Source organism: Silene latifolia, chromosome 1 (genome assembly GCF_048544455.1).
Source record: "Silene latifolia isolate original U9 population chromosome 1, ASM4854445v1, whole genome shotgun sequence".
Lineage (NCBI taxonomy): Eukaryota > Viridiplantae > Streptophyta > Magnoliopsida > Caryophyllales > Caryophyllaceae > Silene > Silene latifolia.
The window spans coordinates 121,141,065-121,157,592 of NC_133526.1; positions in this window are offsets into that span (position 1 = coordinate 121,141,065).

Below are 16,528 nucleotides of genomic sequence, written 5' to 3' on the forward strand. Positions count from 1 at the left end.
TGTCCTTGTTCTTTAGTCCATGTGATTCTTTGTTTAAACCATTTGTCCTTAATCTTTAGTCCTTGTGACTCGTTGTGTGAACCATTTATCCTTGTTCTTTAGTCCATGTGACTTGTTTTTTTAGCCATTTGTCCTTAATCTTTAGTCCTTGGGTATTGTTGTGTAAACCATTTGTCCATGTTCATTTTTCCTTGTGACTCGTTGTGTGAATCATTTGTCCTTGTTCATTAGTCCTAGTGAATCATTGTTCTTTTGTCCTTGTGTGAACCATTTGTCCTTGTTCTGTAGTCCTTGTGACTCTTTGTGTGAAGCATTTGTCCTTGTTCATTAGTCCTTGTGACTCGTTGTGTGAACCATTTTTCCTTGTTCTTTAGTCCTTATGACTCGTTGTGTGAAATACTAGTGACTCGTATTTTAAACCATTCGTCCTTAATCTTTAGTCCTTGTGACTCCTTGTGGTGACCATTTGTCCTTAATCTTTAGTCCTTGTGACTCGTTATGTGAACTATTTTCCTTGTTCATTAGTCCTAGTGACTCGTATTTTAAACCATTCGTACTTAATCTTTAGTCCTTGTGACTCCTTGTGGTGACCATTTGTCCTTAATCTTTAGTCCTTGTGACTCGTTGTGTGAACCATTTCTCCTTGTTCATTTGTCCTTGTGACTCGATGTGTGAACCATTTGTCCTTGTTCATTAGTCCTAGTGAATCGTTGTTCTTTAGTCCTTGTGTGAACCATTTGTCATTGTTCTTTAGTCCTTGTGACTCGTTGTGTGAAACATTTTTCCCTGTTCATTAGTCCTTGTGACTCATTGTGTGAACCATTTTTCCTTGTTCTTTAGTACTTGTGCCTCGTTGGGTGAAAGATTTGTCCTTGTTCTTTAGTCCATGTGATTCTTTGTTTAAACCATTTGTCCTTAATCTTTAGTCCTTGTGACTCGTTGTGTGAACCATTTATCCTTGTTCTTTAGTCCATGTGACTTGTTTTTTTAGCCATTTGTCCTTAATCTTTAGTCCTTGGGTATTGTTGTGTAAACCATTTGTCCATGTTCATTTTTCCTTGTGACTCGTTGTGTGAACCATTTGTCCTTGTTCATTAGTCCTAGTGAATCATTGTTCTTTTGTCCTTGTGTGAACCATTTGTCCTTGTTCTGTAGTCCTTGTGACTCTTTGTGTGAAGCATTTGTCCTTGTTCATTAGTCCTTGTGACTCGTTGTGTGAACCATTTTTCCTTGTTCTTTAGTCCTTATGACTCGTTGTGTGAAATACTAGTGACTCGTATTTTAAACCATTCGTCCTTAATCTTTAGTCCTTGTGACTCCTTGTGGTGACCATTTGTCCTTAATCTTTAGTCCTTGTGACTCGTTGTGTGAACCATTTCTCCTTGTTCATTTGTCCTTGTGACTCGATGTGTGAACCATTTGTCCTTGTTCATTAGTCCTAGTGAATCGTTGTTCTTTAGTCCTTGTGTGAACCATTTGTCATTGTTCTTTAGTCCTTGTGACTCGTTGTATTAAACATATTTCCCTGTTCATTAGTCCTTGTGACTCATTGTGTGAACCATTTTTCCTTGTTCTTTAGTACTTGTGCCTCGTTGTGTGAATGATTTGTCCTTGTTCATTAGTCCTTGTGACTCGTTGTGTGAACTATTTCTCCTTAATCATTAGTCCTTGTGACTCGTTGTGTGAACTATTTGTCCTTGTTCTTTAGTCCATGTGATTGTTTGTTTAAACCATGTGTCCTTAATCTTTAGTCCTTCTGACTCGTTGTGAAAACCATTATTCCTTGTTCATCTGTCCTTGTGACTCGTTATGTGAACCATTTTTCCTTGTTCTTTAGTCCTAGTGACTCGTATTTTAAACCATTCGTCCTTAATCTTTAGTCCTTGTGACTCGTTGTGTGAACCATTTGTCCTTGTTCATCTGTCCTTGTGACTCGATGTGTGAACCATTTGTCCTTGTTCATTAGTCCTAGTGAATCGTTGTTCTTTAGTCCTTGTGTGAACCATTTGTCATTGTTCTTTAGTCCTTGTGCCTCGTTGTGTGAAACATTTTTCCCTGTTCATTAGTCCTTGTGACTCATTGTGTGAACCATTTTTCCTTGTTCTTTAGTACTTGTGCCTCGTTGTGTGAAAGATTGTCCTTGTTCATTAGTCCTTGTGACTCGTTGTGTGAACTATTTCTCCTTAATCTTTAGTCCTTGTGACTCGTTGTGTGAACTATTTGTCCTTGTTCTTTAGTCCATGTGATTGTTTGTTTAAACAATGTGTCCTTAATGTTTAGTCCTTGTGACTCGTTGTGTAAACCATTTGTCCTTGTTCATCTGTCCTTGTGACTCGTTATGTGAACTATTTTCCTTGTTCATTAGTCCTAGTGACTCGTATTTTAAACCATTCGTCCTTAATCTTTAGTCCTTGTGGTGACCATTTGTCCATAATCTTTAGTCCTTGTGACTCGTTGTGTGAACCATTTCTCCTTGTTCATTTGTCCTTGTGACTCGATGTGTGAACCATTTGTCCTTGTTCATTAGTCCTAGTGAATCGTTGTTCTTTAGTCCTTGTGTGAACCATTTTTCCTTGTTCTTTAATCCATGGGATTCGGTTTTTAAACCATTTGCCCTTAATCTTTAGTCCTTGTGACTCGTTGTGTGAACCATTTGTCCTTGTTCATTTGTCCTTGTGACTCGATGTGTGGACCATTTGTCCTTGTTCATTACTCCTAGTGAATTGTTGTTCTTTAGTCCTTTTGTGAACCATTTGTCCTTGTTCTTTAGTCCTTGTGACTCGTGTGAAACATTTGTCCTTGTTCATTAGTCCTTGTGACTCGTTGTGGGAACCATTTTTCCTTGTTCTTTAGTCCATGTGAGTTGTTGTTTAAACCATTTGTCCTTAATCTTTAGTCCTTGTGACTCATTGTGTGAACCATTTCTCCTTGTTCCTTTGTCCTTGTGACTCGATGTGTGAACCATTTGTCCTTGTTCATTAGTCCTAGTGAATCGTTGTTCTTTAATCCTTGTGTGAACCATTTGTCATTGTTCTTTAGTCTTGTGACTCGTTGTGTGAAACATTTTTCCCTGTTCATTAGTCCTTGTGACTCATTGTGTGAACCATTTTTCCTTGTTCTTTAGTACTTGTGCCTCGTTGTGTGAAAGATTTGTCCTTGTTCATTAGTCCTTGTGACTCGTTGTGTGAACTAGTTCTCCTTAATCTTTAGTCCTTGGGACTCGTTGTGCGAACTATTTGTGCTTGTTCTTTAGTCCATGTGATTGTTTGTTTAAACCATGTGTCCTTAATCTTTAGTCCTTGTGACTCGTTGTGAAAACCATTTGTCCTTGTTCATCTGTCCTTGTGACTCGTTATGTGAACCATTTTCCTTGTTCATTAGTCCTAGTGACTCGTATTTTAAACCATTCGTCCATAATCTTTAGTCCTTGTGACTCGTTGTGTGAACCATTTCTCCTTGTTCATTTGTCCTTGTGACTCGATGTGTGAACCATTTGTCCTTGTTCATTAGTCCTAGTGAATCGTTGTTCTTTAGTCCTTGTGTGAACCATTTGTCATTCTTCTTTAGTTCTTGTGACTCGTTGTGTGAAACATTTTTCCCTGTTCATTAGTCCTTGTGACTCATTGTGTGAACCATTTTTCCTTGTTCTTTAGTACTTGTGCCTCGTTGTGTGAAAGATTTGTCCTTGTTCATTAGTCCTTGTGACTCGTTGTGTGAACTATTTCTCCTTAATCTTTAGTCCTTGTGACTCGTTGTGTGAACTATTTGTCCTTGTTCTTTAGTCCATGTGATTGTTTGTTTAAACCATGTGTCCTTAATCTTTAGTCCTTGTGACTCGTTGTGTAAACCATTTGTCCTTATTCATCTGTCCTTGTGACTCGTTATATGAACTATTTTCCTTATATTTATGTCACATATGACATGTGACACATTGACAATTGACAAAAATAATATGGGATCCATATTATGTAAAGTGCCGAAAAACTTGGGGAGAATTAAGCTAGTTAATTGTTTTATTTAGTTGATAAAACATAATGATGAAAAAGCAAGTCTAGGCATGCAAGCCTATTGTTTCTTGTGAAGAACAAATTTTTCATGCATTGGCTCCCCAATAACCCTCCTCTTACACGGTTTTTGGGGAAGAAAAACTATCATTGTTTTTCTTTTATTTTGCCTAATAATATACAAAAGATAGTGTATCATTTCAATTCTAATTCATTCATCCAAAACACAAGTTCTAGTGAGAAGAAAATCCTCTCTTCTTCTCTCTTAAAAACCGAGACTTTTATATGATTTAAAGAGTTTTTGGTTCAATTTTCTACTAAGATTAATGTTATACTAGTAATTATAATATTAATTAGATTAAGTGTTAAGCCTTGGGTATAAAGCTTGGGGAGAGATCTTATTCTTAGATCTTGTTCATCCATTGGAATAGCTCAAGAACAAGAAGAGAAAGGTGATCTCTCTTGTGCCCATAAAACCGAAATCAACAATGTAAGAACTTGATTTCTACTCTATTTGTTTTAATGTTTGCATGCATAAAATCCGTATTTAATTTTATGACAAATTAATTAGACATATATGAGTATGTTAATATGTATATGAATCTACATTTCCTTCAGTATATTTTACGTATCAAATTGAAATGTGATTAAATGAGATACGGTCTGAGTAATCAAATTGTATAATTACTCGGATGAAATAATTGTTTAATGTAACAATTAAATTTGAATGAATTATTATAAATACAATTTGTTGTGATTTATAAATTGGTAAAATATTTTGGCACAAGTAATTATGAAATTACTAAGTCGATTTTTGTATGTGACGTATTTTATCAATACGTTGATTTTTAATATGTTAAAAATTACATAACAAATATATGTGACATATGACATGTTACATATAGACAATTGACAAAAATAATATGGACACCATATTATGTTTGTACCGAAATATTGGGGTATTAGGTTAATAATTGTGTTGATTAATTTATTAACTAAACATAATCATTACCTAATTGTATAGCCATGCATGCCTATGGACCTTGTTTAGAACAACAACTTCATGCATTGGCTCCCCAAAAACCCCCTCCTCTTACCCGGTTTTGAGAAGGCAAAAGCCATCATGGCTTTTGTTTTATTTTACCAAATAATATACAAAAGTGTTGTAGATTATTTTTCATTCTATTCCATCATCAAAATAAGAGTTTTTAGTGAGATAAAAAGCTCTCTTCTCCTCCCTCTCTAAACCGAAAATATTCAAAGTGTTAACAATATTTTTGGTTCAATTTTCTCATAGATTAATATTATACTAGTATTGTAATATTAATTAGATTAAGTGAAAGCCTTGGGTATTAAGCTTAGGGAGAGATCTTGCTCTTAGATCTTCATTCTTCCATTGGAATAAGCTCAAGAACAAAAGAGAAAGGTGATCTCTTTTGTGCCCAAATAACCGAAATTCAATATGTAAGGACATTATTTCTCTTCTCTTTTATTAATTGTTTGCATGCATAAGATCCGTTTTAATTTATGACAAATTAATTAGACATATATGAGTATGTTAAATATGTATATGAATCTACATTTCCTTCACATTTGTCCTTGTTCATTACTCCTAGTGAATTGTTGTTCTTTAGTCCTTTTGTGAACCATTTGTCCTTGTTCTTTAGTCCTTGTGACTCGTGTGAAACATTTGTCCTTGTTCATTAGTCCTTGTGACTCGTTGTGGGAACCATTTTTCCTTGTTCTTTAGTCCATGTGAGTTGTTGTTTAAACCATTTGTCCTTAATCTTTAGTCCTTGTGACTCATTGTGTGAACCATTTCTCCTTGTTCCTTTGTCCTTGTGACTCGATGTGTGAAGCATTTGTCCTTGTTCATTAGTCCTAGTGAATCGTTGTTCTTTAATCCTTGTGTGAACCATTTGTCATTGTTCTTTAGTCTTGTGACTCGTTGTGTGAAACATTTTTCCCTGTTCATTAGTCCTTGTGACTCATTGTGTGAACCATTTTTCCTTGTTCTTTAGTACTTGTGCCTCGTTGTGTGAAAGATTTGTCCTTGTTCATTAGTCCTTGTGACTCGTTGTGTGAACTAGTTCTCCTTAATCTTTAGTCCTTGGGACTCGTTGTGCGAACTATTTGTGCTTGTTCTTTAGTCCATGTGATTGTTTGTTTAAACCATGTGTCCTTAATCTTTAGTCCTTGTGACTCGTTGTGAAAACCATTTGTCCTTGTTCATCTGTCCTTGTGACTCGTTATGTGAACCATTTTCCTTGTTCATTAGTCCTAGTGACTCGTATTTTAAACCATTCGTCCATAATCTTTAGTCCTTGTGACTCGTTGTGTGAACCATTTCTCCTTGTTCATTTGTCCTTGTGACTCGATGTGTGAACCATTTGTCCTTGTTCATTAGTCCTAGTGAATCGTTGTTCTTTAGTCCTTGTGTGAACCATTTGTCATTCTTCTTTAGTTCTTGTGACTCGTTGTGTGAAACATTTTTCCCTGTTCATTAGTCCTTGTGACTCATTGTGTGAACCATTTTTCCTTGTTCTTTAGTACTTGTGCCTCGTTGTGTGAAAGATTTGTCCTTGTTCATTAGTCCTTGTGACTCGTTGTGTGAACTATTTCTCCTTAATCTTTAGTCCTTGTGACTCGTTGTGTGAACTATTTGTCCTTGTTCTTTAGTCCATGTGATTGTTTGTTTAAACCATGTGTCCTTAATCTTTAGTCCTTGTGACTCGTTGTGTAAACCATTTGTCCTTATTCATCTGTCCTTGTGACTCGTTATGTGAACTATTTTCCTTGTTCATTAGTCCTAGTGACTCGTATTTTAAACCATTCGTACTTAATCTTTAGTCCTTGTGACTCCTTGTGGTGACCATTTGTCCTTAATCTTTAGTCCTTGTGACTCGTTGTGTGAACCATTTCTCCTTGTTCATTTGTCCTTGTGACTCGATGTGTGAACCATTTGTCCTTGTTCATTAGTCCTAGTGAATCGTTGTTCTTTAGTCCTTGTGTGAACCATTTGTCATTGTTCTTTAGTCCTTGTGACTCGTTGTGTGAAACATTTTTCCCTGTTCATTAGTCCTTGTGACTCATTGTGTGAACCATTTTTCCTTGTTCTTTAGTACTTGTGCCTCGTTGTGTGAAAGCTTTGTCCTTGTTCATTAGTCCTTGTGACTCGTTGTATGAACTATTTCTCCTTAATCTTTAGTCCTTGTGACTCGTTGTGTGAACTATTTGTCCTTGTTCTTTAGTCCATGTGATTGTTTTTTTAAACCAAGTGTCCTTAATCTTTAGTCCTTATGAGTCGATGTGAAAACCATTTGTCCTTGTTCATTTGTCCTTGTTCATTAGTCCTAGTGACTCCTTGTGTGAACCATTTGTCCTTGTTCTTTACTCCTTGTGACTCGTTGTGTGAACTATTTGTCCTTGTTCTTTAGTCCATGTGACTGTTTGTTTAAACCATTTGTCCTTAATCTTTAGTCCTTGTGACTCGTTGTGAAAACCATTTGTCCTTTTTCATTTGTCGTTGTTCATTTGTCCTTGTTCATTTGTGTGATCCATTTGTCCCTTTATTTTAGTCCTTGTGACTCATTGTGTGAAAAATTTTTCCTTGTTCATTAGTCCTAGTCACTCGTTGTGTGAACCATTTTTCCTTGTTCTTTAATCCATGGGATTCGGTTTTTAAACCATTTGCCCTTAATCTTTAGTCCTTGTGACTCGTTGTGTGAACCATTTGTCCTTGTTCATTTGTCCTTGTGACTCGATGTGTGGACCATTTGTCCTTGTTCATTACTCCTAGTGAATTGTTGTTCTTTAGTCCTTTTGTGAACCATTTGTCCTTGTTCTTTAGTCCTTGTGACTCGTGTGAAACATTTGTCCTTGTTCATTAGTCCTTGTGACTCGTTGTGGGAACCATTTTTCCTTGTTCTTTAGTCCATGTGAGTTGTTGTTTAAACCATTTGTCCTTAATCTTTAGTCCTTGTGACTCATTGTGTGAACCATTTCTCCTTGTTCCTTTGTCCTTGTGACTCGATGTGTGAACCATTTGTCCTTGTTCATTAGTCCTAGTGAATCGTTGTTCTTTAATCCTTGTGTGAACCATTTGTCATTGTTCTTTAGTCTTGTGACTCGTTGTGTGAAACATTTTTCCCTGTTCATTAGTCCTTGTGACTCATTGTGTGAACCATTTTTCCTTGTTCTTTAGTACTTGTGCCTCGTTGTGTGAAAGATTTGTCCTTGTTCATTAGTCCTTGTGACTCGTTGTGTGAACTAGTTCTCCTTAATCTTTAGTCCTTGGGACTCGTTGTGCGAACTATTTGTGCTTGTTCTTTAGTCCATGTGATTGTTTGTTTAAACCATGTGTCCTTAATCTTTAGTCCTTGTGACTCGTTGTGAAAACCATTTGTCCTTGTTCATCTGTCCTTGTGACTCGTTATGTGAACCATTTTCCTTGTTCATTAGTCCTAGTGACTCGTATTTTAAACCATTCGTCCATAATCTTTAGTCCTTGTGACTCGTTGTGTGAACCATTTCTCCTTGTTCATTTGTCCTTGTGACTCGATGTGTGAACCATTTGTCCTTGTTCATTAGTCCTAGTGAATCGTTGTTCTTTAGTCCTTGTGTGAACCATTTGTCATTCTTCTTTAGTTCTTGTGACTCGTTGTGTGAAACATTTTTCCCTGTTCATTAGTCCTTGTGACTCATTGTGTGAACCATTTTTCCTTGTTCTTTAGTACTTGTGCCTCGTTGTGTGAAAGATTTGTCCTTGTTCATTAGTCCTTGTGACTCGTTGTGTGAACTATTTCTCCTTAATCTTTAGTCCTTGTGACTCGTTGTGTGAACTATTTGTCCTTGTTCTTTAGTCCATGTGATTGTTTGTTTAAACCATGTGTCCTTAATCTTTAGTCCTTGTGACTCGTTGTGTAAACCATTTGTCCTTATTCATCTGTCCTTGTGACTCGTTATGTGAACTATTTTCCTTGTTCATTAGTCCTAGTGACTCGTATTTTAAACCATTCGTACTTAATCTTTAGTCCTTGTGACTCCTTGTGGTGACCATTTGTCCTTAATCTTTAGTCCTTGTGACTCGTTGTGTGAACCATTTCTCCTTGTTCATTTGTCCTTGTGACTCGATGTGTGAACCATTTGTCCTTGTTCATTAGTCCTAGTGAATCGTTGTTCTTTAGTCCTTGTGTGAACCATTTGTCATTGTTCTTTAGTCCTTGTGACTCGTTGTGTGAAACATTTTTCCCTGTTCATTAGTCCTTGTGACTCATTGTGTGAACCATTTTTCCTTGTTCTTTAGTACTTGTGCCTCGTTGTGTGAAAGCTTTGTCCTTGTTCATTAGTCCTTGTGACTCGTTGTATGAACTATTTCTCCTTAATCTTTAGTCCTTGTGACTCGTTGTGTGAACTATTTGTCCTTGTTCTTTAGTCCATGTGATTGTTTGTTTAAACCAAGTGTCCTTAATCTTTAGTCCTTATGAGTCGATGTGAAAACCATTTGTCCTTGTTCATTTGTCCTTGTTCATTAGTCCTAGTGACTCCTTGTGTGAACCATTTGTCCTTGTTCTTTACTCCTTGTGACTCGTTGTGTGAACTATTTGTCCTTGTTCTTTAGTCCATGTGACTGTTTGTTTAAACCATTTGTCCTTAATCTTTAGTCCTTGTGACTCGTTGTGAAAACCATTTGTCCTTTTTCATTTGTCGTTGTTCATTTGTCCTTGTTCATTTGTGTGATCCATTTGTCCCTTTATTTTAGTCCTTGTGACTCATTGTGTGAAAAATTTTTCCTTGTTCATTAGTCCTAGTCACTCGTTGTGTGAACCATTTTTCCTTGTTCTTTAATCCATGGGATTCGGTTTTTAAACCATTTGCCCTTAATCTTTAGTCCTTGTGACTCGTTGTGTGAACCATTTGTCCTTGTTCATTTGTCCTTGTGACTCGATGTGTGGACCATTTGTCCTTGTTCATTACTCCTAGTGAATTGTTGTTCTTTAGTCCTTTTGTGAACCATTTGTCCTTGTTCTTTAGTCCTTGTGACTCGTGTGAAACATTTGTCCTTGTTCATTAGTCCTTGTGACTCGTTGTGGGAACCATTTTTCCTTGTTCTTTAGTCCATGTGAGTTGTTGTTTAAACCATTTGTCCTTAATCTTTAGTCCTTGTGACTCATTGTGTGAACCATTTCTCCTTGTTCCTTTGTCCTTGTGACTCGATGTGTGAACCATTTGTCCTTGTTCATTAGTCCTAGTGAATCGTTGTTCTTTAATCCTTGTGTGAACCATTTGTCATTGTTCTTTAGTCTTGTGACTCGTTGTGTGAAACATTTTTCCCTGTTCATTAGTCCTTGTGACTCATTGTGTGAACCATTTTTCCTTGTTCTTTAGTACTTGTGCCTCGTTGTGTGAAAGATTTGTCCTTGTTCATTAGTCCTTGTGACTCGTTGTGTGAACTAGTTCTCCTTAATCTTTAGTCCTTGGGACTCGTTGTGCGAACTATTTGTGCTTGTTCTTTAGTCCATGTGATTGTTTGTTTAAACCATGTGTCCTTAATCTTTAGTCCTTGTGACTCGTTGTGAAAACCATTTGTCCTTGTTCATCTGTCCTTGTGACTCGTTATGTGAACCATTTTCCTTGTTCATTAGTCCTAGTGACTCGTATTTTAAACCATTCGTCCATAATCTTTAGTCCTTGTGACTCGTTGTGTGAACCATTTCTCCTTGTTCATTTGTCCTTGTGACTCGATGTGTGAACCATTTGTCCTTGTTCATTAGTCCTAGTGAATCGTTGTTCTTTAGTCCTTGTGTGAACCATTTGTCATTCTTCTTTAGTTCTTGTGACTCGTTGTGTGAAACATTTTTCCCTGTTCATTAGTCCTTGTGACTCATTGTGTGAACCATTTTTCCTTGTTCTTTAGTACTTGTGCCTCGTTGTGTGAAAGATTTGTCCTTGTTCATTAGTCCTTGTGACTCGTTGTGTGAACTATTTCTCCTTAATCTTTAGTCCTTGTGACTCGTTGTGTGAACTATTTGTCCTTGTTCTTTAGTCCATGTGATTGTTTGTTTAAACCATGTGTCCTTAATCTTTAGTCCTTGTGACTCGTTGTGTAAACCATTTGTCCTTATTCATCTGTCCTTGTGACTCGTTATGTGAACTATTTTCCTTGTTCATTAGTCCTAGTGACTCGTATTTTAAACCATTCGTACATAATCTTTAGTCCTTGTGACTCCTTGTGGTGACCATTTGTCCTTAATCTTTAGTCCTTGTGACTCGTTGTGTGAACCATTTCTCCTTGTTCATTTGTCCTTGTGACTCGATGTGTGAACCATTTGTCCTTGTTCATTAGTCCTAGTGAATCGTTGTTCTTTAGTCCTTGTGTGAACCATTTGTCATTGTTCTTTAGTCCTTGTGACTCGTTGTGTGAAACATTTTTCCCTGTTCATTAGTCCTTGTGACTCATTGTGTGAACCATTTTTCCTTGTTCTTTAGTACTTGTGCCTCGTTGTGTGAAAGATTTGTCCTTGTTCTTTAGTCCATGTGATTCTTTGTTTAAACCATTTGTCCTTAATCTTTAGTCCTTGTGACTCGTTGTGTGAACCATTTATCCTTGTTCTTTAGTCCATGTGACTTGTTTTTTTAGCCATTTGTCCTTAATCTTTAGTCCTTGGGTATTGTTGTGTAAACCATTTGTCCATGTTCATTTTTCCTTGTGACTCGTTGTGTGAATCATTTGTCCTTGTTCATTAGTCCTAGTGAATCATTGTTCTTTTGTCCTTGTGTGAACCATTTGTCCTTGTTCTGTAGTCCTTGTGACTCTTTGTGTGAAGCATTTGTCCTTGTTCATTAGTCCTTGTGACTCGTTGTGTGAACCATTTTTCCTTGTTCTTTAGTCCTTATGACTCGTTGTGTGAAATACTAGTGACTCGTATTTTAAACCATTCGTCCTTAATCTTTAGTCCTTGTGACTCCTTGTGGTGACCATTTGTCCTTAATCTTTAGTCCTTGTGACTCGTTATGTGAACTATTTTCCTTGTTCATTAGTCCTAGTGACTCGTATTTTAAACCATTCGTACTTAATCTTTAGTCCTTGTGACTCCTTGTGGTGACCATTTGTCCTTAATCTTTAGTCCTTGTGACTCGTTGTGTGAACCATTTCTCCTTGTTCATTTGTCCTTGTGACTCGATGTGTGAACCATTTGTCCTTGTTCATTAGTCCTAGTGAATCGTTGTTCTTTAGTCCTTGTGTGAACCATTTGTCATTGTTCTTTAGTCCTTGTGACTCGTTGTGTGAAACATTTTTCCCTGTTCATTAGTCCTTGTGACTCATTGTGTGAACCATTTTTCCTTGTTCTTTAGTACTTGTGCCTCGTTGGGTGAAAGATTTGTCCTTGTTCTTTAGTCCATGTGATTCTTTGTTTAAACCATTTGTCCTTAATCTTTAGTCCTTGTGACTCGTTGTGTAACCATTTATCCTTGTTCTTTAGTCCATGTGACTTGTTTTTTTAGCCATTTGTCCTTAATCTTTAGTCCTTGGGTATTGTTGTGTAAACCATTTGTCCATGTTCATTTTTCCTTGTGACTCGTTGTGTGAACCATTTGTCCTTGTTCATTAGTCCTAGTGAATCATTGTTCTTTTGTCCTTGTGTGAACCATTTGTCCTTGTTCTGTAGTCCTTGTGACTCTTTGTGTGAAGCATTTGTCCTTGTTCATTAGTCCTTGTGACTCGTTGTGTGAACCATTTTTCCTTGTTCTTTAGTCCTTATGACTCGTTGTGTGAAATACTAGTGACTCGTATTTTAAACCATTCGTCCTTAATCTTTAGTCCTTGTGACTCCTTGTGGTGACCATTTGTCCTTAATCTTTAGTCCTTGTGACTCGTTGTGTGAACCATTTCTCCTTGTTCATTTGTCCTTGTGACTCGATGTGTGAACCATTTGTCCTTGTTCATTAGTCCTAGTGAATCGTTGTTCTTTAGTCCTTGTGTGAACCATTTGTCATTGTTCTTTAGTCCTTGTGACTCGTTGTATTAAACATATTTCCCTGTTCATTAGTCCTTGTGACTCATTGTGTGAACCATTTTTCCTTGTTCTTTAGTACTTGTGCCTCGTTGTGTGAATGATTTGTCCTTGTTCATTAGTCCTTGTGACTCGTTGTGTGAACTATTTCTCCTTAATCATTAGTCCTTGTGACTCGTTGTGTGAACTATTTGTCCTTGTTCTTTAGTCCATGTGATTGTTTGTTTAAACCATGTGTCCTTAATCTTTAGTCCTTCTGACTCGTTGTGAAAACCATTATTCCTTGTTCATCTGTCCTTGTGACTCGTTATGTGAACCATTTTTCCTTGTTCTTTAGTCCTAGTGACTCGTATTTTAAACCATTCGTCCTTAATCTTTAGTCCTTGTGACTCGTTGTGTGAACCATTTGTCCTTGTTCATCTGTCCTTGTGACTCGATGTGTGAACCATTTGTCCTTGTTCATTAGTCCTAGTGAATCGTTGTTCTTTAGTCCTTGTGTGAACCATTTGTCATTGTTCTTTAGTCCTTGTGACTCGTTGTGTGAAACATTTTCCCTGTTCATTAGTCCTTGTGACTCATTGTGTGAACCATTTTTCCTTGTTCTTTAGTACTTGTGCCTCGTTGTGTGAAAGATTGTCCTTGTTCATTAGTCCTTCTGACTCGTTGTGTGAACTATTTCTCCTTAATCTTTAGTCCTTGTGACTCGTTGTGTGAACTATTTGTCCTTGTTCTTTAGTCCATGTGATTGTTTGTTTAAACAATGTGTCCTTAATGTTTAGTCCTTGTGACTCGTTGTGTAAACCATTTGTCCTTGTTCATCTGTCCTTGTGACTCGTTATGTGAACTATTTTCCTTGTTCATTAGTCCTAGTGACTCGTATTTTAAACCATTCGTCCTTAATCTTTAGTCCTTGTGGTGACCATTTGTCCATAATCTTTAGTCCTTGTGACTCGTTGTGTGAACCATTTCTCCTTGTTCATTTGTCCTTGTGACTCGATGTGTGAACCATTTGTCCTTGTTCATTAGTCCTAGTGAATCGTTGTTCTTTAGTCCTTGTGTGAACCATTTTTCCTTGTTCTTTAATCCATGGGATTCGGTTTTTAAACCATTTGCCCTTAATCTTTAGTCCTTGTGACTCGTTGTGTGAACCATTTGTCCTTGTTCATTTGTCCTTGTGACTCGATGTGTGGACCATTTGTCCTTGTTCATTACTCCTAGTGAATTGTTGTTCTTTAGTCCTTTTGTGAACCATTTGTCCTTGTTCTTTAGTCCTTGTGACTCGTGTGAAACATTTGTCCTTGTTCATTAGTCCTTGTGACTCGTTGTGGGAACCATTTTTCCTTGTTCTTTAGTCCATGTGAGTTTTTGTTTAAACCATTTGTCCTTAATCTTTAGTCCTTGTGACTCATTGTGTGAACCATTTCTCCTTGTTCCTTTGTCCTTGTGACTCGATGTGTGAACCATTTGTCCTTGTTCATTAGTCCTAGTGAATCGTTGTTCTTTAATCCTTGTGTGAACCATTTGTCATTGTTCTTTAGTCTTGTGACTCGTTGTGTGAAACATTTTTCCCTGTTCATTAGTCCTTGTGACTCATTGTGTGAACCATTTTTCCTTGTTCTTTAGTACTTGTGCCTCGTTGTGTGAAAGATTTGTCCTTGTTCATTAGTCCTTGTGACTCGTTGTGTGAACTAGTTCTCCTTAATCTTTAGTCCTTGGGACTCGTTGTGCGAACTATTTGTGCTTGTTCTTTAGTCCATGTGATTGTTTGTTTAAACCATGTGTCCTTAATCTTTAGTCCTTGTGACTCGTTGTGAAAACCATTTGTCCTTGTTCATCTGTCCTTGTGACTCGTTATGTGAACCATTTTCCTTGTTCATTAGTCCTAGTGACTCGTATTTTAAACCATTCGTCCATAATCTTTAGTCCTTGTGACTCGTTGTGTGAACCATTTCTCCTTGTTCATTTGTCCTTGTGACTCGATGTGTGAACCATTTGTCCTTGTTCATTAGTCCTAGTGAATCGTTGTTCTTTAGTCCTTGTGTGAACCATTTGTCATTCTTCTTTAGTTCTTGTGACTCGTTGTGTGAAACATTTTTCCCTGTTCATTAGTCCTTGTGACTCATTGTGTGAACCATTTTTCCTTGTTCTTTAGTACTTGTGCCTCGTTGTGTGAAAGATTTGTCCTTGTTCATTAGTCCTTGTGACTCGTTGTGTGAACTATTTCTCCTTAATCTTTAGTCCTTGTGACTCGTTGTGTGAACTATTTGTCCTTGTTCTTTAGTCCATGTGATTGTTTGTTTAAACCATGTGTCCTTAATCTTTAGTCCTTGTGACTCGTTGTGTAAACCATTTGTCCTTATTCATCTGTCCTTGTGACTCGTTATATGAACTATTTTCCTTGTTCATTAGTCCTAGTGACTCGTATTTTAAACCATTCGTACTTAATCTTTAGTCCTTGTGACTCCTTGTGGTGACCATTTGTCCTTAATCTTTAGTCCTTGAGACTCGTTGTGTGAACCATTTCTCCTTGTTCATTTGTCCTTGTGACTCGATGTGTGAACCATTTGTCCTTGTTCATTAGTCCTAGTGAATCGTTGTTCTTTAGTCCTTGTGTGAACCATTTGTCATTGTTCTTTAGTCCTTGTGACTCGTTGTGTGAAACATTTTTCCCTGTTCATTAGTCCTTGTGACTCATTGTGTGAACCATTTTTCCTTGTTCTTTAGTACTTGTGCCTCGTTGTGTGAAAGATTTGTCCTTGTTCTTTAGTCCATGTGATTCTTTGTTTAAACCATTTGTCCTTAATCTTTAGTCCTTGTGACTCGTTGTGTGAACCATTTATCCTTGTTCTTTAGTCCATGTGACTTGTTTTTTTAGCCATTTGTCCTTAATCTTTAGTCCTTGGGTCTTGTTGTGTAAACCATTTGTCCATGTTCATTTTTCCTTGTGACTCGTTGTGTGAACCATTTGTCCTTGTTCATTAGTCCTAGTGAATCATTGTTCTTTTGTCCTTGTGTGAACCATTTGTCCTTGTTCTGTAGTCCTTGTGACTCTTTTTGTGAAGCATTTGTCCTTGTTCATTAGTCCTTGTGACTCGTTGTGTGAACCATTTTTCCTTGTTCTTTAGTCCTTATGACTCGTTGTGTGAAATACTAGTGACTCGTATTTTAAACCATTCGTCCTTAATCTTTAGTCCTTGTGACTCCTTGTGGTGACCATTTGTCCTTAATCTTTAGTCCTTGTGACTCGTTGTGTGAACCATTTCTCCTTGTTCATTTGTCCTTGTGACTCGATGTGTGAACCATTTGTCCTTGTTCATTAGTCCTAGTGAATCGTTGTTCTTTAGTCCTTGTGTGAACCATTTGTCATTGTTCTTTAGTCCTTGTGACTCGTTGTATTAAACATATTTCCCTGTTCATTAGTCCTTGTGACTCATTGTGTGAACCATTTTTCCTTGTTCTTTAGTACTTGTGCCTCGTTGTGTGAATGATTTGTCCTTGTTCATTAGTCCT